This window comes from Equus caballus, chromosome 21 (genome assembly GCF_041296265.1).
Source record: "Equus caballus isolate H_3958 breed thoroughbred chromosome 21, TB-T2T, whole genome shotgun sequence".
NCBI classification, from domain to species: Eukaryota; Metazoa; Chordata; class Mammalia; order Perissodactyla; family Equidae; genus Equus; species Equus caballus.
In genome coordinates, this window is record NC_091704.1 from 36,485,909 (window position 1) to 36,508,538 (window position 22,630).

The following is a 22,630-nucleotide window of genomic DNA, read 5'->3' on the forward strand; positions in this document are numbered from 1 at the left end:
GATTCTGAATATTCCAGATAAAGAAGAGCTTAATCAATTATTGTGTGTGTGGCATCACCCTTATATCAGTGATAAAATCAAACATATATCCAGCATCTTAAATTTATCACAAGAGAGATGTTCTTCAGTTTTGAGTATGTAGTGCCCAGGCTGGACTGAAAACCATTTCTAAGAGCATTGTATATGCAATTAGGTATAACGCTGCCCTCCCCATATCACAGGATCAATTTGTGTTCCCTTATTTGCACAAGACTAGAATGTGCTACTAGCGTTTATCTATCATCCATTTATCTACCTACCTACCTACTTATTTATTTATTGAATGACTGTTTTTATACCCAATGATCTAGTGGGAAAATAGATTGATAATAAAACAAAGTCTTGCCTTCATAGTTGTCTATTTTTCCAAGGAAAATAGAAAATAAACAAAATAAAGAGCTATAAAAGATAATGCCAGGCAGCACAAATCCTATTAAGAAATCTAAAGCAAGAGAACAGAATACAGTGACCTGGGTCAAGCAGATCTATTTAAGATAGCCTCGTTCTTAGATGCCAGCTCTAAAAGGTGACATTCGAGTAGAAAATTCAAGGAAATGAAGGAATGAGTTAGGCAAATCTCTGGAAGATGAACAGTCCAGGAGGAAGGGTCAGCATGTACCAAGCTGACTGGTGTGGCTGGAGTGGAGTGAGGGAGGAGTAGAAATATGATGTTGGAAGGATACCCAGGAGCCAGCCAAATCAAAGAGTTTTGTAAATCATGGGAGGACTTAGAGTTTTATTCTCTGTAAAATGGAGAGCTAAAAATCAGACTCAGTTGCCTGTGCTATGAGAACCCCTACCAGGGCAGAACGCAGAGGAGGGAGTCCTATTTTCCTATTTCACCAAAAACCCTACAGTACTAGGCACTGAGATGCAGGAGTATGAGCAAATGTCTAAGTAAGTTAAAAATAAGCAAGTGTTTTGAGGCAGAGCAGCAGAGTCCAGAGAAGCTCAGAGGTCTGGTGTGTGTAATGAAAGCTCCAGGCGGCTGAGCAGAGCAATGCACAGCAGCCAAGTGAGTTTGACCTGAACTAGTGAGGTCAGGCAAGGGGCAGCAGCTACCTTCCCCTGGGGACAGCAAGGAAGCACAGTGGCCTACATAAGTAGGTCAGACTGATTTGAAAACACTGTGACATACTCCCGTGCATTAGGGGTAGAAGAGGGGACTGAGGTTCTTTGGTCATGAAGGTGGGAACTGCAAAGAACTTAATTTAGATGTAAATATGAGGCATAATCCATGTTATTCCAAGGAGAGAGAATTTAGGTAGATTCATTCTTTCATTTTGCCAGTCAGTCAGCAAATATTTATCGATTGTCTGCCCTGTGCCAAGCACTGGTGGGGGTGTTACTATCCTTGCCTGGGAGTTCTACATTCTAATTGAACTTGTTACTATAAAAGGAAGAATTGAAGGTAAACTCGATTTCCTCAAGAATCATGTTCAGTGAAGAGAAACCAAAACAAATGTTTGATTTCTGGCGATCTTGGACCTTTAGTGATGCTTGAACTCTTCGATTTATCTTTCTGCCTTCACTACTTGAAAGATTCTCAACATTTATTCCAAATTGAAGCTGATTCTTTGTCAATGTATATAATGACATCGAATATTAGTGTTTGATTTTTCTTTTTACCTCCCTTTTAGTCTTCTTGAATATCACTACTTCCAGGAAGTCCTTGTTAAAGTATTCCAAGTACTCATTTGTACAAATGAAATCATTAGGAATCTATTTTAAAATGCTGCTACAATTATAAAAATAATATCCTGTTGGTTAACTGGCCATCTTCCTTTAACCCTGGAGTGGGTCTTCCATGTCTCTACGAGTCTTTCTCTATCTCACTCTACTTATATAGTGATAGAGGCCACCTGGAATAATATCATAGAAATAAAACTGAACTCTGTTTAAATACAAAAGGAGATTTGAATTTGACTCATTTCCATCTAAAAAAGACAAAAGATAACATATTTGTAATACTTCCCCTTTTAAGTTATCATTATACTTCATTTTTTTATTTTGCTAGAATGAAAACCTTACTAGAAAATATTGTCACTCTATATATTTAATTTGAAGGCTAAGGTAGCATTTGGCCCATTACATTTCCCTGATAATGATATATTTTTCCTGTGGAAAATTAGATTTTATCAAATATGTGTTATAGCCACTCTGATCTTTATATGGAATTATATTAGAGAGAGATTTTCTTTGAGAATTATAATTCAGTTTAAGAAAAAAGGTTACATTCAGTCCTTTTTGTTTTTCTTTCCTCACTCCATCACCTGTCACTTTTCTGAACAGAGAAAGGCGCACTTAAACTCATAAGGAAAATATTTCTTAGTGACCTTTCAGTGAAATTTTTATGGGCTATTGGTAGTTGAAAATTAGCGGTAGTTGAAATGAAATAATCAATTTATTAAATGGACACAGTACTTTATTAAAAATATAATCATGAGGTGAGAATGCACACATGATCAATTGAAATATATCTTCTAATTCTGCAGAAAAGTTACAAATTTTCTGACAGAAGAAAGTTGGTCATGGAACTTGAAGAGTATTCAGGACATTTCAGATGTTTTTCAGGCAATTGCTGTCGTATCAGGTATTTGATAGCTGTGCATAATTCTGTTCACAGAGGTTGCTATAAAGAAAGACATAATTTAAATGCATATTCTTCCTCAAGTCCTTTACTTAATAATTGTGCTTACTATATTAGGAACCTGGTGTGCACATCATCTCTTTTAATCTTCATCAACTCTAAAGTGCACATTGCTAATCCCAATTTTACAATGAGGAAACTGGAACTCTGAGTCGTTAATATCTCCACTGTAAATGGTAGAGCTGAGCTTTAACAGAAAAGCTAATGGCTTAGCCATTCTGTTTCAATATCTGGAACTTTATTATCTTGTGTCTTAGCTCGAGTTGCCGTAAAAAAATACCACAGACTAAGTGGCTTAAAGAACAGATATTGATTTCTCACAGTTCTGGAGGCCTAGGAAGTCCAAGATCAAGGTGTCAGCCCATTTGGTTCCTGGTGAGAGCTCTCTCCCTGGCTTTCAGAGGGTCATTTTCTCACTGTGTCTTCACTTGGTGGAGAGAGAGCAAGCTCTCTGGTCTCTTCTTATAAGGTCTCATAACTAATTCCATCCTGAGGATCCCACTCTCAGGACCCCATCTAAACCTAATTGCCTCCCAAAGGCTCCATCTCCAAATACTATCACTTTAGGGGTTGGGGCTTCAACATATGTGTTTGGGTGGGGGAGAGGGGAACACAGTTCAGTCCATTGCATCTAGCTTTATAAACTCTCCTTTCCTGTTTAACCCTGGACCGGCACATCTTTTAGGTGATCAAAATTAGTTGAGTCAGCATGTTAACTTTTCATTGGGACTGGTGTAGCCAGCTGCCCATGGATCTTGCCTCCTGATATTCACACCAGGGTTGGTCTGTGTTACCAAAAAAATGATAGCAGTGCATCTTCTACCTTGAGTTCTCTCTCTCTTTCTTCCTCCTCATCATTTGTTTTTGGGAGAGCCAGCTGCCATGTGTGAGCTGCCCTGTGGAGAGGCACTGAACTCTCTGTCAACAGACATTTGAGTAGCTGAAAGTGGATCTTCAAGCCCTTTTATGACACATTCCTGGCTTACTTCTGGACTGACTCTCTCATGAGAGGTCCTGAATCAGACGCACCCAGCTAGGCTTCTCTCTGATTCCTGGTTCTCAGACTCTGTATGAGTTAATAGATGTTTTTTGCTTTAAGCTGCTAAATTTTAGGGTGATTTGTTACACAGCAATAGATAACCAACACACCTGGCACAATGTCTTTTATTTTTTGTCTACCTAGCCAAAGAAGGTTCAAAGTCATTCCTCTTCTCCACTGAGAGCATAGCTCAAAAGTCACACGCTTTATGAAAACTTTTATAGACTTTGATACTCTCGGGTTTTAAAGCTGTGACCTGGCTTAAAAGCATAAGGTGACATGTTTGTCATTTACATACCATGAATGTGAATGGAGTACATTTGGAAAATATATTTTTGGAAATAATAAAATGTCTTTATTCAAACACTAGAAATTTAGAATTTTGGTTATTTGGCAGAAGCCAGAGTGAAATTTGTCTTTTCATTATCTTTGAAGAAAGTATTTTTAAGCAAATTAAAAAGCATTTGTTTGTAAAGAAGAAATTTAGATTTGTTAAGCAAAAAAATTTTCAAGATTTGTACTTTGTAGTCACATTGATAGGAAATTTACATTTATTCAGATAGAAAACTACAACACAATGGACCTGATTCCCCTGTATGACTTGAGTATATTTCATTTCTAAAATTTTTATATGCATTAAGTTATTACTCTAATGCATATACTTAAGCATATATTTACTGGTGTAATTCCCAATTAATACTTAAATCAGCACAAAACTGCATTTCTCTTCTAAAAGACTCTGATTCTATCTTGTCCTCACTTTGTGCTGACCACCCTCCCTTGGGTCTACAGCAGGGATATTTGATGTGTTAACATTAAGGAGGCAGCATTTTCCAGAGCAGAAAGTACTAGATAGAGAACTAGGTTCTAATCCAAGCTTTCACAGTAAGCTTTCACTTACTGTGCTATTTAATCTTGTAAATAGGATTTATATTCTGTGGCCTTTGTTTACTTATCTGGAAAATGAGGAGGTTGGGCTATTAGTAGTTAGCCCTAAAATTCTTTATTCAAAGCAAAACTGGAGACCAATATGTCAAATAAATAAATATGTGAACAAAAGCATAGCTGCCTGGCTGAAATAGGGGTGCGGCCCTGGAGTCCAAGGCTCCATCCCACCGAGTCCTTAAAAGGCCTTGCCAATGCAGCTGGGAGCATGGTGTGACAACCCAATAGATTAGGTACTCTCTAGAGCTATTGTGTATATAAAATTCCAAAATTATTCAGTATTAACTACTTTTTATTAGGTCATGAAAAAATGATCACCATTTCATTATTGTGTCATAATTGGTGACCTCTGTACATAGTTGTTGTGGTTAGTGCTGTTCAGTTGATTCCAACTCCTAACCACCCTGTATACAGCAAAGTGAAACCCTGCTTTGTCTTTTTGTGTCATCGTCTCACGTATATGTAGGTTGATATACAGACTTATGTCAAAATTCAATGAGTTTAATCAGCTTCCCATATGAAATAGTAACACAGGTTTGGTAAAATTCAGAACCTCCTCTCTGTCTTAAGCAACAGATGTTTCAGCTAAGAAGAACATCTGGAGCATCTCATATAGTCTGTTGGGCTCAGGTAATGAATTCATTATTGGTTATGTGTGCTGGGCTAAATTAAAGCCGATTGGACAAACCCAGAAACTGAGTAATCTACTGCCAACATGAAGTAAAAAGTGTGGGAATGAGCAGATCTGTGCCATAAGGAGCCTTCTCCACTGACATTCACAGGAGCTATACAGCATATTGCACACAAGTGCTATCTATATACCCTTATAGTCATGTGTTTATATATATGTGTGCTAAATATTTGTAAATATAGAGAAAACTGAAGCTTAAGGATTTTTTTGCTAGCATGAATGGAATAATTCAGGAAGTCCAGATATAATCTCAAATGAAGGAGTTTTCAGTATATTTCAATTTCCTAGTGAGCAAGAATTCCATTTTGGTTTTGGGAGGGTGTCTATAGAGGAGACCTCAAATCTGAAATGCACACACTCTTGAAAACATGTCAATATTTCATTTGTTACAGATCGTTTTTCCTTAAATGTGTTATAGAAGAAAACAATAGCTCTGTCATAATTATTAATTTTGTCATATTTTGCTGAATTTAACTCTAATATCTTTTTCTTTTTGGTATATTTGTATGAATTGACTCTTCTTTAAAGGATGTTAGAAGAAAATGCCATTGAGAATTTTGTTTAGTAGATTCCAGGTTATCAAAGTCTCATGTAACACCTTTTATTCTTTTCATGAATTTTAAACTCACACTCCATCTCCAAAAGTGTTATGAATGGCTAGTTTATTCTTTTATGTCTAAAAGATCCTTATGATTTTTAAAAGTTTAGTCTGTGTCATTAGTAATATTTAGTTGCCTGAGACTTTTTAGAATATGAAATATTATATTGTTGTTAGATTTTTCTAGTTTTTTCGATAGAACCTATTTACCAAAAAGTAAAAGCTATCTCATCTTCTTTTTTTTACATATCACCTTACTCAAAAAAATTATTATATATTTGGATAACTAATTTTTATGAGTATGTTAGAACGAAAAAAGAATCAACTATTACAAACTTTTAACAATGCAATATATATTTTATTTACTAATTCTTTTTGGTAAGAGATACGTCAGAAAAGTGAAATGCCTTGATAATATTTAGACTTCAGTCATCAACTTCATGTCTTTTTTTAATTTTTCTGCACCAATAAATATTCCTTTTTAATATATAAATTAGTGATTTTATTATATACTTTATAAATTTGTAATCTCAAATTAGCTAAGTATTTTCTTACTTCTTGCCAGAAATAAGTTTAGTGCTATTCTTGCTCTAATATACTGCATATTTTTAATTAGCCTTGAGTTGGGGCCCTCTTGAATTAATCTTAACATAAAGATAATGTAGCAAGTGCCATTTTAAAAGAAATAATGGTAATCTATGATTACAATTTTTTTAATGATCTGCTGGTTCTTCTTGCTGTTAAGGACTGTAATATTTTTTATAACATAGAAATAATATATTAGGAAAACAGAACTTCATTTTGATTATTCTGTATTTTACTTTTCAAAGTTTCAAAAGACCCACTGATGCCCACTTCATTGGGTTGTTGTAAGATTTATAAAGACTGTCTGTAAAATACTTAGCACATCTGGCTTATAGTACGGATTCAAAAATATTAGCCATTAGCAATATAATCCTCTAGTGCCAAAATTTGGCAACACTGGCTATTTTAAATTCATCCATACTCTTCATCATTGTTCAGACTTTGCCCAAATACATTCTCAGCCTACAGCTCTGGATACTGATGATTCTAACTCTCATTTAATTTATTCTCAGGAGAGTATCATCCATCTCCCTCCTGCTTGTATCTACTTTAATTCCTGTTTTCTCTTTCTTGAAATTCTCCAGTTCCACTTTCCCTCTGGGTTCCTACTGACTAAGCTTTGTCCAAAGAATAGTGGTAAGAGTCTTCGTTTCACTTTGAAAAGCTGTCTGGGTATGTTCATTCCAGTACTGTGTAAATGTTTTCAATTGAAATAGTGCTGGGTAGATGTCTTATGGGGCGGACCCCAAGTGTCTCTCTGGGGGTGTTACCAATACTTAGGAACTCATAATCTTGTATGCTTTCATAAAAATGAAAATTTTACTACTTTCTCCATAAATCATTACCTTGTGTCACAAAGCTCAAATATTAAGTCCATAAAACCCTGATAAGCAACTTAAAATTCATTTCCTTTTATTCTCTCCAGAGAAGTGAAAAGTCCTCTCTGAGCTATAACCTGATGACAGCTTTAAATCATTTCTGAGGAATTCACCTTCCTGTTTCTCAGACACTAGGGCCACTCCAAATTGATTAACTATTGAGCCATGCATGAACTAACCCTCCCCCTCAGATCACATCAGTTAGTTTGAGGACAAAGTAGCAGTTTTTGCAATTTTCCCTGGTGTAATATTTTATCAATTTGAATTCAATGATACAAACATTAATTGAGCACCTTCTATACACCTGGCACGTGCTGAGTCAGTCTTGCAGGCACAATGAAGAAGGAAATGACATGTTTTCCATTTTAGCTTCACTACAAGAAAGGAAACCAACTAGTTTGAAAAAGGTGTGTTTCCTGAGCATTCTGATCTTCAGCAAAGCACATAAAAATTGCCCATTTTACCAGGCTAACCACGAAAGAGGAGAAAGGAAGAGAAAGAAGTGCAAGCAGTTATGCCTTAGTGCCTGGAAACAAAACGTTTACTAAAACGTAGTCTCATCACTGGAGAACAAATCCAGAAATTGTTATGGATAAGTGATGGCATTGGAAGTGTCACTGTTTCTTTGCTTTTTGTAGTTAAAATTTCCCTAACTATAAAACAGAGAATTTTATGAATATTGGAGTTGTGTTCCATACTTGTTTACTTATCCAAGGATTTAAAAGAAACTAATTTGGGGGATTTTTGTGTGTGTTTGTTTATGTTTAGTACTAGAGGTCAAAAAATATATACTTTGGACTTATAATTAGCTCAGTCTTATTTATATTACTGCTTACACTCCATTCTTTTGCCCTTCTTCCTAAAACATCGAGCTTTGATGTCATAACCACACCGTTAACTACCACTCCTTATTGCTTTGACCCCACTGCCTCTCCTACTCTGCAAATTACTTTCCTCAGTTCCTTGAAGGTCTCAGCTTCCTGCTCATTGTCACTGTATCCACCACTACTCCTATTTTTTTTCTTGTGGATTTTAATATCCAAATAGATGACTCTTCCAGCACCTCAAACTCATCTCCTCCTACCACCTTGTCCTCCACTCTACCGCAGCCACTCACAGGACTTCATGCAGACTTTCTCATTGCCAGTTCTACATCCCCTCCAGAAGCTCAGCTTCAAACATCCTGCTCTCTAACCACCACCTCATACCAATCCAGCTCACCCTACTTTCTCAATTCCAAAAGTTCCACCAATTTTTACAGTCCACTGGGACCTTCAATCAATTAATTGATTGCACCTTTTTTCCTTATCTTTCGTGCAACTCATGTGCTCACGCTTCCTCCAGAGAAGAGCTCTCCTTCCCTGGTCACCAGCACCAGCTGACGTTTCCATAGATAACCAGCACCAACTTGTCAGTTATGTGAGTGAGACATCTTGGAAGTAGATTATCTAGCCCTGGTTGAAAAACTCCATATGAAACTGCACAGATCAGAGATGAGCCATTCTTGCTGATCTCAGCCCAAATTTCAGATTCCTGAGCAAAGTAAATGATTGCTGTATTTTAAGCCAGTAATTTTAGAATGACTTGTTATGTAATAATGCTTAACTATAACAGGTGGCTTTAGGAACAAAATATTAATAATGTAATTTCAGTCATTTCTGATCAACTCTGTGATCCTCGAGGTGCTCGTAACCTCTTCAAGCATCAGTTTCATCATCTCTGAAAAAAAGATAATTACAATCCCTACCTCTTAAGGTTATTTTGAGAGTCAAATGAGATGAAGCTTTTAAAGCTCTTAGAATAGTTACTAGCTCAATAATTTCTCATTAGTTTCTGGTTATTATTATTATTTTGTATAATAAGCATCTTTCTCCTGGGTATAAAATCTTCCGTTTCTATTTTTTCTCTCAATCCTCTATTCCTTTCTCTCTTCTCTTTTCAGATTATATATGGTATAATCTTATATTATATATTTTGCATTAATATATTTTTTAGCTTTTTTAAGATTCTTTTAGGTCCTTTTGTTTCTAATTCAGCCTTTTCTCTCTCATTTTAGTGGACTGTTTTACTCACTCCTGCCTTTCTATTTTTCTCCTATATCATCCCCAGGCTAAATTTGACTTTGAAAAGCTGTAGAGTGGTAATAATGCATGAGTTTGATAATATGTGAAATATATTAAATCATTACAAATCATACAAAATGTGTAATGTAAAAATGTGCAATTGCCTTTATTGCTAGTAAATCAAAACTAATAATTAAATGTGTATACAAATACAAAGCTTACTAACATAATTCATTTTTACAAATTTTTAAAGAGTACATGGAAATTAGTTACTTGAATATTTTTTAAAAATGAATGCTTCTGCATTGCTTCAAGTTAGTACTAAAATGATCAAAAACAGACATCCTGATAGAGAGGGAAAAAAAAACAAAGACCTAAATGACTCTTTACATGGATAATCAAAATTTTTAATGATAAAATCCAGAACCCATTAGCACTAACAGCAGAAATGAACCTATAGCAGAAAACTTAAAACTGACTAAAGTCACGTCTAAAATAAAATTGTACCATGTTACTCAATTTAAACATAGTGAGGATATGCAGAATAGTTTTTTTTAAAGTATCTATCAGTCATGTTTCTACTATGTGCCAGGGGCTTTGCATTCATTATCTCATTTAATCCTTGCAGTCATTCTGCAGGTTTTATCTGAAGTTTTATAAAGGACAATACAGGCTCAGAGATATTGAGTGGCCTCCCCAATGTAAAACAGCTAGTGAGAAGCCAAGCAAGAAATTTACTTAGGAACCATCTCACTCCAAAGTGTGCCCTCTTTCCACCATACTACAGACTTTATAGGCCAAAGATGTAATGTTCTCCTTTAGATAATGCTCTGAAATTTTGAAAATGGAAAGTAATCAAGCACTACCTCCATATAATCTTAGCAAAGTAGGATTTGTTCCCAGAGCCAAGGATTAGTTAAACAAGGACATGAAATACTCTGTTGTACTTTAAATGACTTAGAAACAATGTCGTTACATATTGTACCATAATCTCAATCGGGTAGTTTCATCAATGTTACCTAATCAAAATTTTATTGGTTAATACTTAAATTAAGTGTTTTCTTAGTTTATACATCAAACTTCCATATGACTTATATTCTTTATAAGCATTTTGTTTTAATTATAAACACTTTTTAACAGCTTGTAGTCAATAAGCACAAGTAAAAATAAAGGCAATTTAGTAGAACCGTGCTTTTGATATACAGGTCCATATCATAGAAATACTGCATTTTTACAGTACAAATAATTGAATCAATGCAAAGATAAGGCAATAAGTTTTCTTCACAAATGATGTCATTGAAATCTAAAACTTGGTCAAATCTAATAAAACACCTAGCTGTGTACAAGCCAATTTGGAGGAGAAGCTAGGATTGTCTGAAAGGAAAGGCTGAATAGATTTTTGAAGAACACATAAATATTCAGAGATTTTAGGAAGAGGCAAAAGATTTCTCTCAGCAGAGCACTTGTAAGGCTTAAATGCTAACCCTAAACACAGAACATTGTAGAAGTTTGTTTTTCATGTTTTTAACAAACTAAAAGCAAGATTTGAGACAACTAGTCCCAAAAAGTAAAGATATGCTAGTGAACTATATAATGGGGACAGCCATGAGGTGTTTTAGCTTTTCCTTTTTTTCCATGACATTTTTGCAATGTTTTTAGCTCTTTGTATCTTGGAAAAGGGTGGCTATGAAAACACCTTAGGCAGAAAACATTTTAAGAAAAATAGAGCTGACCAGTGTCAACTGGCTGTGTAGGAGCTGACTCATAGAAAATGCTGGTATGCCAAAGCAGTTTAACCCTATCTCATTGAAGCACGGCAAGAATACTTGAATATGCCTTTCGTGTTTTAGACATATAATATGAATTATACTGTAAAATTAATAATAATATAATAGAAATAAAAATAATTGTAGGCACATAATATGAACTATTGGCATATAATATGAGGTACAAGATGACTACTTAAATATGCCTTTCATATTATAGGCATATAAACTGCTGAAGTTTTTTGTAGTTTTGTGAATTCAGATTACTCTTTGCCTTGGCTGCACTGCAGTTTAAATTTTCCTTTTCCTTTAGCTTATCAGGTGATTGGAGAAGAAATACAAGTTTTGTTTTTTTTTTTCCTACAGTTAAACACAAGAAACTTTCCCAGAGTTCATATGGTGAGCAGATGTAAGTGCTTCTGAATTCTCCTCAGACAACAGATTCTGTTAAAATTCTTATTCCCATGAAGGGAAGGGAGAGTTTTCTATGACTGATCATTTACATTAACTCCACAGTCCATTTGTCTGTAGTGTTTCAAATAAATGATCCTTAAAGGAGATAGGGCAAAAGGCATTCAGGTCACATAGAAGTATTGCAGTGTAAGAGTCACATCCATTAGATCCATCACACTTTACCTTAACAAGTTTTGCCTGTTCGAACAGTTAAACAGAATTACCTCCAGGGAGAGATGAGGCTAATCTTTAGACAAGGAGAAGGAATGAAAGAATTTTGCTTGTCCAGGCTCAAGAAAGTAAATACCTAGTGTCTATTTTCTCATTCCCACAGAATTACAGTAACAATATTCATCACTTATTTTTGCTTCCACGTCATCAAGTGCTAAATCTTAGTTTGTCGTATGCTTCATATGTGTTTCTTCTTCTACTATTGCCAAGCGTCTGTCTGTTTCAAGTCATCATTATTTCATATTTAAATTATAGATAAATCTCCTAGTTATTGTGCCAGCCCCCCTTGTCTCCTGACGTGATTCCAGATCACACCCTCCTGTCAGTAGAATCTCTTAATCAATCAGTGAATCAATCCATAAAAACCAATCACATTACTTTTCTAGTCCAGAATCCCAGTGATTCTAACTCTTTTCAAACTCTACCACAAGGAATTAATTCAAAGCTCTTCCTCAAATGGCTCAAACATGTCATCTCTCACTGCTCCATCACTCAGCCCTTTATGAGGTTAGTTGTTTCTTTGCTCTCATTTACATGGGGTTAGATTATCCTCTCCTTTAAATCTTCATTCTCTTTGCCTTCCCTTTCTATCACTACCTTCTTCATATGAAATATCCTCTGTCATCTTCTTGGCTAAAATTACTAAATAACTCTGGAGTAATTGAAACTATTGTTTGACATTTTGATGTAATTACTAGTATGTTGCCAGAAATTAACCTATAGTTATTTCATGCACATGTGTCATTTATCTCCAAAGATTTAATGCATGATTTTTGAGCTTATCAAATGATCCAATCATTGGATTTCTTAGTATTAGATGAAATGCCACATGGAGTTAATTAGTATTCTGTGAATATAAATTATATGAAAATTTTATTGTGATGCACAAAATAAGAAGGTACAAGCTGTTAATTGTGAGCATACAACACTACAATTCAAGTTATGATAATAATCTCATACAATCCCCTGCAAGAAGGGGCAAATTTAAAGGTTTGCCAAGAAAGTCACAAAGCATCATGCATCCCTTGTTAATTGCTCACTGTGTGCTAGGCATTATATGCTAGGTATGTGTAATAAAACGTCAATGCCATCTTCCTTGACCTCATTATGTTCTCATGCTAAATACCTAAACTGTGGACTGATAATGAGAATTATAAGAAATGACTCCTTGATGGGGCCGGCCCGGTGGCTCAGCAGTTAAGTTTGCACGTTCCACTTCCGTGGCCCAGGGTTTGCCCATTTGGATCAAGGGTGCGGACATGGCACCGCTGGGCAAGCCATGCTGTGGCAGGTGTCCCACATATAAAGTAGAGGAAGATGAGCACGGATGTGAGCTCAGGGCCAGTCTTCCTCAGCAAAAAAGAGGAGGATTGGCAGCAGATGTTAGCTCAGGGCTAAACTTCCTCAAAAAAAAAAAAAAAGAAATGACTCGATTAAAAACATCTTTCGTCATTAGTTATGATACAGGTAATTTCCTATGACTAACAAGCCACATATGTGTATGTGTAAATGTGTGTATATATATATATATAACATATTATATATATATGTACACAGTATGAAAAAACTAATATGTTTTCCAGAGTAGACAGTAGTAATAGAAATTACTCTATTCTTCTAAGGTTTATCTGTTTAACCTAAGTAAATATATTTATTAATGAAGACTTAAAATGCTGAAACTACTCTTCTGTATTTTAGATAAATTTTCAACATTGTCAGCAATAAGCAAATTGAAAATATGTACAGTGGGAATATGTTAAGATTTATTAAAGAAAACAAAGCCCCAAAAGCAGTTGGGAAATAATTTAACAATAGTTGTAATTTAATAGAGACAGTCCATGCCATCTTGCTAGTGAAAGTAATATTTTCCCCCAAATTTGTAACATTTTGGAAAATTTGTTTATGAAGAGTTTTTTTTTTCCCTAACTTTTGATTCTGAACCTAAGATAACCTTACTCATAAGATAAACATCAATTTCCTAATTTCTATAGTGGTTATTAGTACTTGGTTTCTTGGCTTATTTTTTAAAGTGAAACAATTAATGTGTTGAGTTAATTCTTAATCACAACTTTAATGTTTTCTTTCCTTCAAAGTAAATCAGCAATTTTTATGGTCATTTTTTATAAGTAATGAGCTTGGCAGGATCAGGGAAAGTAAATATGTGATAGACATGGCTTTTTCTATCAAAGAAGTTTAGCTGGTAAGACAAGAGAAAAATAAAAATCATTATTTAAAGAAAATCCCAAGACAGTAGAAGAAATTTTGGAGTCCATGCCTTCAGGAACTCTTTACTGAAGCTCTGTCACATGCCAGACCCTGGGGTAAGTCCTGGCCAATGGGGGTGAGCAAGGGAGACAAGAGCAGAAGATACAGCGCCGTTATGTTAGTAAGCAAATTTCTTACAAATGAAAATTGTCATTGCCGTTCTAAGGAAATATGGTCAAGGAAGAGGTAAAAATTGAGCTGAATTTTGAAGGATGGATAGAATTTAAATATGTAGAAGGAAAGCAGGAAGAGCCTCCCAGACATGAAGAGTGTAGTGAACAAAAATATTAGTTGGGAGGATCTCTGATGCAGGGAAGTCTAAGGGTTTTGGGGAGTAAGGAGGATTTGGGCTGCAGTGGAGAGTTTGTGGAGGATTGAGGTAGAGAAACAAAGTTAAAAAAGTAGGCTGGAGCCTAATTGTGGGGGGCCTTGAATTCTGGGCTGAAAGAAGGTGAATGTAGGAAATAGAGAGTCACTGAAGGGTCCTGTGCCTCTTACTCGTAAACTGCATACAGTAATCAATGCCCAGTCCCCTCTTTGAGCGATACGAAAGAGGCTGGAAGGTAACATCAGGAGTTTGTGGGTGGCAGAGTTGTAAAAGGGGTAGGATAGTTGATTGATACATATTTTTTCTAAGCTGATAAATCCTGAGGAAAGAAAGGAAAATATGCTGACCTTGAGAGATTTTCTGGGAAGGGTTGATTAGTATAAAAGTGAGCCTAAAAATGTTTATGAGATAGATGTTAGACTTTTATCATGTTTAACTTGTACTGCATACATTGGTGTCTTGAACTGATAATGGAGTCTGTCTGTCTACACATATGCATATGTGATTATAATTGTTTTAATTGTAAATTAGAAAATTAGCATTCAACATTGAATTTTGTATTATTCAGTTCTTTGCCTTTAAAAAACTGTTGCAAAAACATACATGCATATCCAAACAGTATATTTTTCAAAACATACTGCTTGGTTTCAATTTCGTTTGTAACTTTATGGAAAAGTTAATAAGCTGTAAATTTATCTAGTAGGATGTGCTTCCTTCACTCGTTATTTGGTTGACATATTCATCCATGTCATTGAATGTTGCTATAATTCACTTGTTTTCAATGCAGTATAATATTCCATAGTGTGCATATACTGTTTATAGTTTTTTCCTGTCAAAAGCCATGCTGGTGTAACATTCTTCTTTACATACATACGTGTGCAGGAGTTTCTCTTGGATATCTAACTCTAGGTAGATTTGACAAGTTGGAGGATAAGTAAATGACATGGGTTAAACAAGTTAGCTGTCACTTTAGGAATTAGAAATGAGAACCCTGTGTGGTTTTAGCACAGTCCTGGTAAATTTTGAGGGAATAAGTTGAATACAAGATAAGGGAAGGGGAAGCCAGGGTTACTGGGCGATCTGAGTAGAGTCTTGATCCAACTGTTTCAAGAGGTACATGGTGTATGTGTGTGTGTGTTACTTAAAGATTATGCTCAGCTATGAGTTAGAGAGACATAGAGGATTTATGTTATAGAAACATAAAATATTGCATTAAGTAAACTTTACCAGGTAATAAGTTGAAAGGCTAGCCATCCAAGGGTGGGGTCCCACTTCCATGATGTCATCAGTGCCCAGCCTCCATCTGCCATAGGATGCGACTGCTGCTGTCACACTCTTGGGAAGACTTCTCTGCTCCAGCCATCAAGTCCACATTTCAGGAGAGAAGAGAGGAAGGGAAAAGGGCAGAAAAGGGCAATGCCAATTGAGACTTATGTTTCCAGAAACCCTACCCAGTAACTTTGACTTTCACTTTATAGGCCGGTAGTAAATCACTTGGCTGCCCCATTCTTCCAACAAGGATAAATAATGTCTTTTATTAAGCTGGGCATATTGTCACCCCAAAACTTTTGAGGTTCTGTAGGGAAAAGAGGATAGATATTGATAAAGCAATCAACAATGTGCTGCAGGATGCAAGAAGGATGTTAAAAACTGACATCAGTTCTCTTATAATCAAACAAATCGTTTTTATGTTTAGACTAATAGAAATATAAAATTTTAGAGGCAAAAATACACCTGAGATTTCAGAAGTCCAAATTTGCAATTCAAAACTGAAAAGATGCCTAGTGAAGGTAAGTGACTTTAAGTTCATAGAATTATTAGTGACTGATCTCTTGAGCTAACATTTCTTGATTCTCAGGCAAGTTTCTTTCTGTTTGCCCACGTGACTCTCCCTTTTCTAGAAGCACTACACACGCAGGTTTCCCACAGAGAACAGATGACATTCTCAAGTTACAAAGTTGAGGGAAGGTTTAAAATAGGGGCTATTTGCCAATTTATGAGTGGGATGTTGGGGACCATGGGGGATTTTGAGGTGCTCAGGGATATTAATCACAGACCTGTTACCAATACTAAAACCAAAAAAAGGAGTCTTGTAGATGGGGCTGTGTCGACAGGAGTAGTTAATTTTAACAGAAAACACAGCCAGCTCACAGTCTTCAAAGTGGAAGCCCAAAGCCCTGACCACATTCTGCTTCCCTCTTATCATCTGTCAGGATTCCCCTTTGGCTGAATCCAAGCGGAAGTCAGGCAAAGGAACCTGTTGCTGTAATCCATGCTAATCAGTTCCCTGGGCAAAACATGGTAGAGAGGGGTGAAGGGCAAACATGGAGGGACAGATTTCCAGCACCATTGCTTGTGCTGAGGTCTCCAACAGAAACGCTCGCCTACTTACTCAAATATCTTGGGGAACTTCTGGCTCTGGATTGCTCTGGCATCCTGATTATCTGCACTCCTTTGGGCTTCTAGTTAGCATGCTGCTGTTTGTGTCTTCCTCTCTCATTGCCCATGTTTTCAGGGTGTTATCCTCTCCCATAGGATACTGGTTTCTTGCCTCTGAAGTACCTCCCATTAGCTCCTTGCAGGTAGTGGGTAGGTAACCACTTGGTAAACTGTTCCGGTGTTTCCATGTGACTCTCCCATCCCAGTAGCTTTGCCACAGTTCTTTTAGGATACAAAATAATACCTCATATCCTTTGTTTGTTTAGCAAAGGAAACTTGTATAGTGTCATACTGTATCACACTCTGAGCTCCCCCAAACAGAGCACAAGACACTCGATATTCTTAAGCAAGCCCAGACTCCTGCAATGTGATGTTCATCCTAAGTTCCTGAAAGTGTCCAAGAAGATACCTTCATCATTGGTGCTTCCTGACACAAAGGGACACATGTGCAAAAGGAGCCCGAGGACATCACTACATATCTCCTAGTATTCTGTGACAAAGATCAGTCACTCCAATGGAAATGTGCAGTTTATGCTCTGATAATACTTCTAGTTTGGGTTATGCCAACAGCATATAATTAGATGTAAATCTCCAAATTAAAATACTTCTACAAAGAGGTATTAGTACTTTCTATGGGTAAGCCGGCTTGATTTACACCTTCTGCTTAAAGAAGTAATTCCCAGCTGGCTGATGTCCTTAAGCTCAGTGTTTGCTTCCATTTCCACAGTTGTGTTTGCTTTCTTTTCCCACACATGTGTTAATCTTAGGACCCAGCCATTGGCAGTTCTATTGACTTATCAGCATCAGAGTCTAACTGGAAACTTACTATTAGTTTCCCCATGGGCTTGCCAACCTAAACGCATGACCTTTTGCTTACCGTAATGTCATTTAGAAAAGATCAAATTGCTTGGTTTTAAAAGCTGCATGTAAAACAATATTAAATAGATTAGAGTTCCATTAAGGCTATCAACATTATTTTTTAGCTCAGATGAGCTCTGTGGTAGGTGATTGCCCTTATTTTATATATGCATAGGTAATATTGATAATATATATTTAATTATATATTAAAACAGAAGTATGTATGATATTTGCATATATTCAATAAATATAGTTTAATGAATATGTTTTCTCACCTTTCTTTGCTTGCATTTCAACAGAGTACATTATAATCATTTTTTCTTCTGTCATTCTAAATATGGCAGGACAGGGCTAAAAGATAAATAATAAAAAGGTGCATTTTTATCTATTCATAACATCAATTCGTAGACCTTCATTGGCTTTTTTCCTCTAAGGTGTAATTCACATGAAACTGCCACTTGAGGATTTTGATGTAATTCCCTTTTTCCATATTCACACTTGTGAGGTGATAGTTCTATATGCCTTTCTAATAAGAGATGCTCCATGCCCACCTCCAACCTTGTCAACTTTATTTTGTAAAATTATATATCTCCGTATAGAATAGAATTTAGAATTTCTGCTTTTTCCTATCTTAGTATTTGTCCCATAGTCTAAACGAGATTTTGGGATCTGCCTGAAAGTTGTTATTCCTCTTGCTTTTGGTTTCTTCTCTGGGAGGTGTTTGGAGGATTGAAATTTTCCACCATGAAGTCATACACCTTTAGCATGACCTTGATTTTTTTTTTCCCTCTACACTAATGAGACCCTGGGTAGCTCTTATTTAAGGAAACTGCCTTTGTCTCCTTGGTCAAATTAAATTGATCATAGCTAACTATGGGTAACCTATGGTTTTATTTGTTTACATTTTTGAGTACATTGCAAAAGCCTTGAGAAAAATTCTTAGTTTTATTTTGGGTGTCACGATTATGCTTACACTATTCTTTCCAGTCACCTGCTGGAGGTGATGACCTTGTATTTGTTTTAGCAATGAAACTGGATATAACATGATCACTTTCTCTGTAATAGTTATGGCAAGACAAAAATGGCAGTTTAAAAGTCAAATACTATGGGATCTAGTAAACACTACCTATAGAGTCCTCCTCTAACTCTGACCTTGACCTAACTTAGTACCAAATACTGATAAAAAATGGCTCCCCTGATAATTGCTGTGTTTGTGTTTTTTCCCAGATAATAATATATTACAGAAACATTACATTAACATAATAGACAGAAAAGTAAATTATTAGTGGCAATTTGTTTAATGCTAAATTATTAATAGCCACTTAATACCTCAGGCCATCCATAAAAATAGTCAATCCGCTAATATTTAATGGCTACACACTCTGTGCCTGACCCTGAACTAAGAAAAAACCACATCTGAATGTTTTCATTACCTTCTGCGTCTTGAGTCCTACACAGTATCAAACTAGTTCAAGGTCGTGGGCAAAGCACATTCAAACTTTAGCGTATTTAAATGTGTTCTCTGTTATTTGGTGCATATGTGGGGAATGATTCTGGGAAGCCCAGGAAATTCTAAGATTTGGCAAAACGAAATGTTTGTAGTGCCTTTATCTTTTTTTAATTTGTTGGGAGTAGTGGGTAGTAGTAAGAGAAAGGGTAAAATTCAATGTCCCTATTCACCAAAGATTCATGGTTTATTCTTATATGGAGAAACCTCTGCCCCTTTTATTCTCTACCCTAAAGAGAAAGTTGGAGCAAATCGAGAAGAATCATATCTGATTAACTATATTTTGGAAAGCAGAAATAGTGTTATTTGTGTTTTGTTTTTAATATGCACAAGAATCATTGGAAGCTAAATAACAATACCATATAAATAATACTGCATATTTATATATGTGCTGCCCATGCTTATCTCATGAGGGCTATAAGAACTGATTCCACTAGGCTAGTCACATTTCCACGTTTGAATAATGGACCACATTTTTGCCTCCAATGTCAACGTTAGATTTGTCTTCCTCATCTAAGAGAACCAAAAACAGCTTCTGTTAGGTTGTTTGTTAATGTATATTCGATATACCTTCATCTTTGTTTCCTGGAGAAAATATGTAAAGGGTGATATTTGCATTATTAAAGTGGTGTTTCAAATTTAACTCTTGGCACTTTGAGCCTAGAAAAGTGTAAGTGTATCATTGTGAAAGAATATTTTCCTTCCTCCTAGGAGACAATGAGCAAGGAAGGAAATATATGAATGTACATCTGAAAATTAGCCAGGACTGCCAAACCCCTGATAAGGCACTCATGAAAGAAAGCATACCTAATACATTTGAAATATTTCGTACTACTTTAATTTTTATATTAGTATTTAAGTATATTCTGAGTTGTTTATGCCATCTGCCATACAGATATCAATTGGGGGAATAGTTGATCAAACTACTAAGGGCATCTGTTTGATTTCATTAAATTTAAAGTTCGCATTTCAATTGCAGTGGAAATATCCTGAATCTTAATGAGAGATCCTGGTTTCCTTTGTGGTTCAGGTGAAGGCATCTGGCTTTTCAACTTCCAATGCAATTCAAGGTAGCTATGGTAACATTATAGAACAAAATAATACTCGAATACTATTATTAAGTCAGTTAAATGATGTCAATCACAGCTGGATGTTTGTGATACAAAGATGTTCAGGATATGGTCGCTGCTCTCAGGGAGCTTTGATTATACTGGTGAAGGCAAACAAATAAACAGATGGTACAATGCAATCACATGATAAATGTAAGCACAGGTGCTGGGGCTATAGAGATGAGAATCTGGACCAGGCTGAGAGGGCTGACTTGGAGGGATGAAGGTAGATGTTTGAGAATGTTACAAAATGATCTGCAGTTTGAAAGACTAGCAGAAGTGGCCAGGGAAAGAGGAAGGGGCCGGGGAATCAGGGAAAACCACCTATGTAGAGGCATGGAAGGGAGTGAATTGGCTTGTTGGGGAACTGCAAGTAGTTCAAGGTGGCAAGAGCACAGTCTGGTTTTGGAAAAGGGGTTGGGAAAGTTAAGGAGTGTTGCTGAAGAGAGAGGCAGAAGCTACAGCGTGGCCAGCTTGTTGTGATTCCCTTGGTAGATTTGAGTTACTCATGAGGCTGCGAGGAAACTTTAAGCATGGAGGTGGCTAGATTAGACTTGCTGGCTGCTCCAAAGAATGGCCTGGAAGAGTGTTAAAGAGGAGATAGTAAAGATGGTAAATTGTAATTTGTGCTATAATTTGTAGTAATCCAGACAAGAAAATTGCAAGAAAAGTAAAGCGTTTTTCTTTAGGATGAAGAAAATGAGCTCTAGTGCTCGCTTTGGCAGCACATATACTGAAATTGGAACCATATAGAGAATATTAGCATGGCCCCTGAACGAGGATGACACACAAATTCATGAAGTGCTCCATGTTTTTGTAACTATGTGAAGTGAGGGATGTTAACTAAACTTATTGTGTTAATCATTTTGCAACATATAAGTATATCAAATCATTATGTTGTACACTTTAATACAATATTATATGTCAGTTATATCTTAATAAAACTGAAAAGAAAGAAAAAAGAGCTCTATTTTCCTATTTAAGAGACAAGTAAAGTAAACAATAAAAACAGGCCTTTTGCAGCTTCAGAAATGAAAGAGCAGAGAATCAAAGTCCCAAGGCTGGTGGAAGAACAGAAGGGTCAGTTTAATATCAACCACCACTTATAAGATGATAGTTTCTAATATCTTACAGGATGATAGTATCTAGTTATGATATAGTGTTGATCACAGAAGAGTAATTTGGTTTTAAAAAGCGTTGGAAGGGAAACAAATGACCTCAGAGTTATTAAGGGTCACAATCAAGGAAGAAGTGCACCAAAGACAGGCATGATTATTAAGGTTGCCAAATTATTTCCCATATTATAAGTACATGACAATAGAAGTATCCAAAAGCAGGGGTTAATATGGCCTTGAACCAAGTGACACTATTACATGTCCTGGAGAAAGTACCAGGAGGGGAATGGGAGCCTGGAAGCAATAAAGATGAGGGACAAAAGAAAGATTCTTTTAAATTGTTGTTTGTGTTTTTGGTTGGTAGTTTTATGATAAATATGTGCTTTCAAGCCTGTTAGCCTGAGAACCATTTGGGTGGTAGAGTGGCAAGGGTTACTGCCTAACTACTCTTCTGCCTGGATGAATTGGGTCCAACCAGAGGAAAGAAGGGAAGTTCAAGATGGAGTCAATCAAGTGATATTAAACTGAGATGGGGATTCAGGGACAATAGGTTTCATAGTGGTAGGCTCAGTTTAGATGAGTTCTGTTTGGACACACAGATTTGGGAAGAGTGTGTAAAGCCAAGTAGAGGACGTCCAGGTAAATAGGACTAGAGGTCAGGAAAGTGATCTCTCTTATTTCAATGAATCATATTCAACTCTGTTCACCTAAGTAATTGAGAGTAAACTAGATCTGTTTTGGGTTTCTTGCTTATTTTATGTGACGGAACAGCATGGGGGAGGGAGACAAGATTAACAAATAACTAAGTTCTTGACTGGAGAGAGACCTGTCATAGTTCACTCAGTGGTGAATACATATATATATATATAAAGAACATCTCCAGCGTAGTCAAGTGAATGACACAGAGCCCCTGTGATACCTTCAGATTTATATTTTGATTGGATAACAGAGGTCAATTGTTCATGAAGGTTTGTTTTCTGGAACTTCTTTCCCTTACAAGTGGTCCACTTTATTAACATCCAGAGTACACTACAAGGCTCAGTTGTTCTTCCTAAACTTTGGGGACAACTT

General features: G+C 36.1%; 1 protein-coding gene and 1 non-coding gene across 2 annotated transcripts in view; both read left to right on the forward strand.

Moving 5' to 3' along the window:
• HCN1 (hyperpolarization activated cyclic nucleotide gated potassium channel 1) overlaps nucleotides 1–22,630 on the forward strand; it is a 368,187-nt gene that overhangs the window by 222,772 nt on the left and 122,785 nt on the right. The gene's annotated exons all lie outside the window — the stretch shown is intronic.
• Nucleotides 21,154–21,260, forward strand: LOC111769866 (U6 spliceosomal RNA). Its single transcript, XR_002802709.1, has one exon. It is a non-coding gene; the product is annotated as a U6 spliceosomal RNA (small nuclear RNA).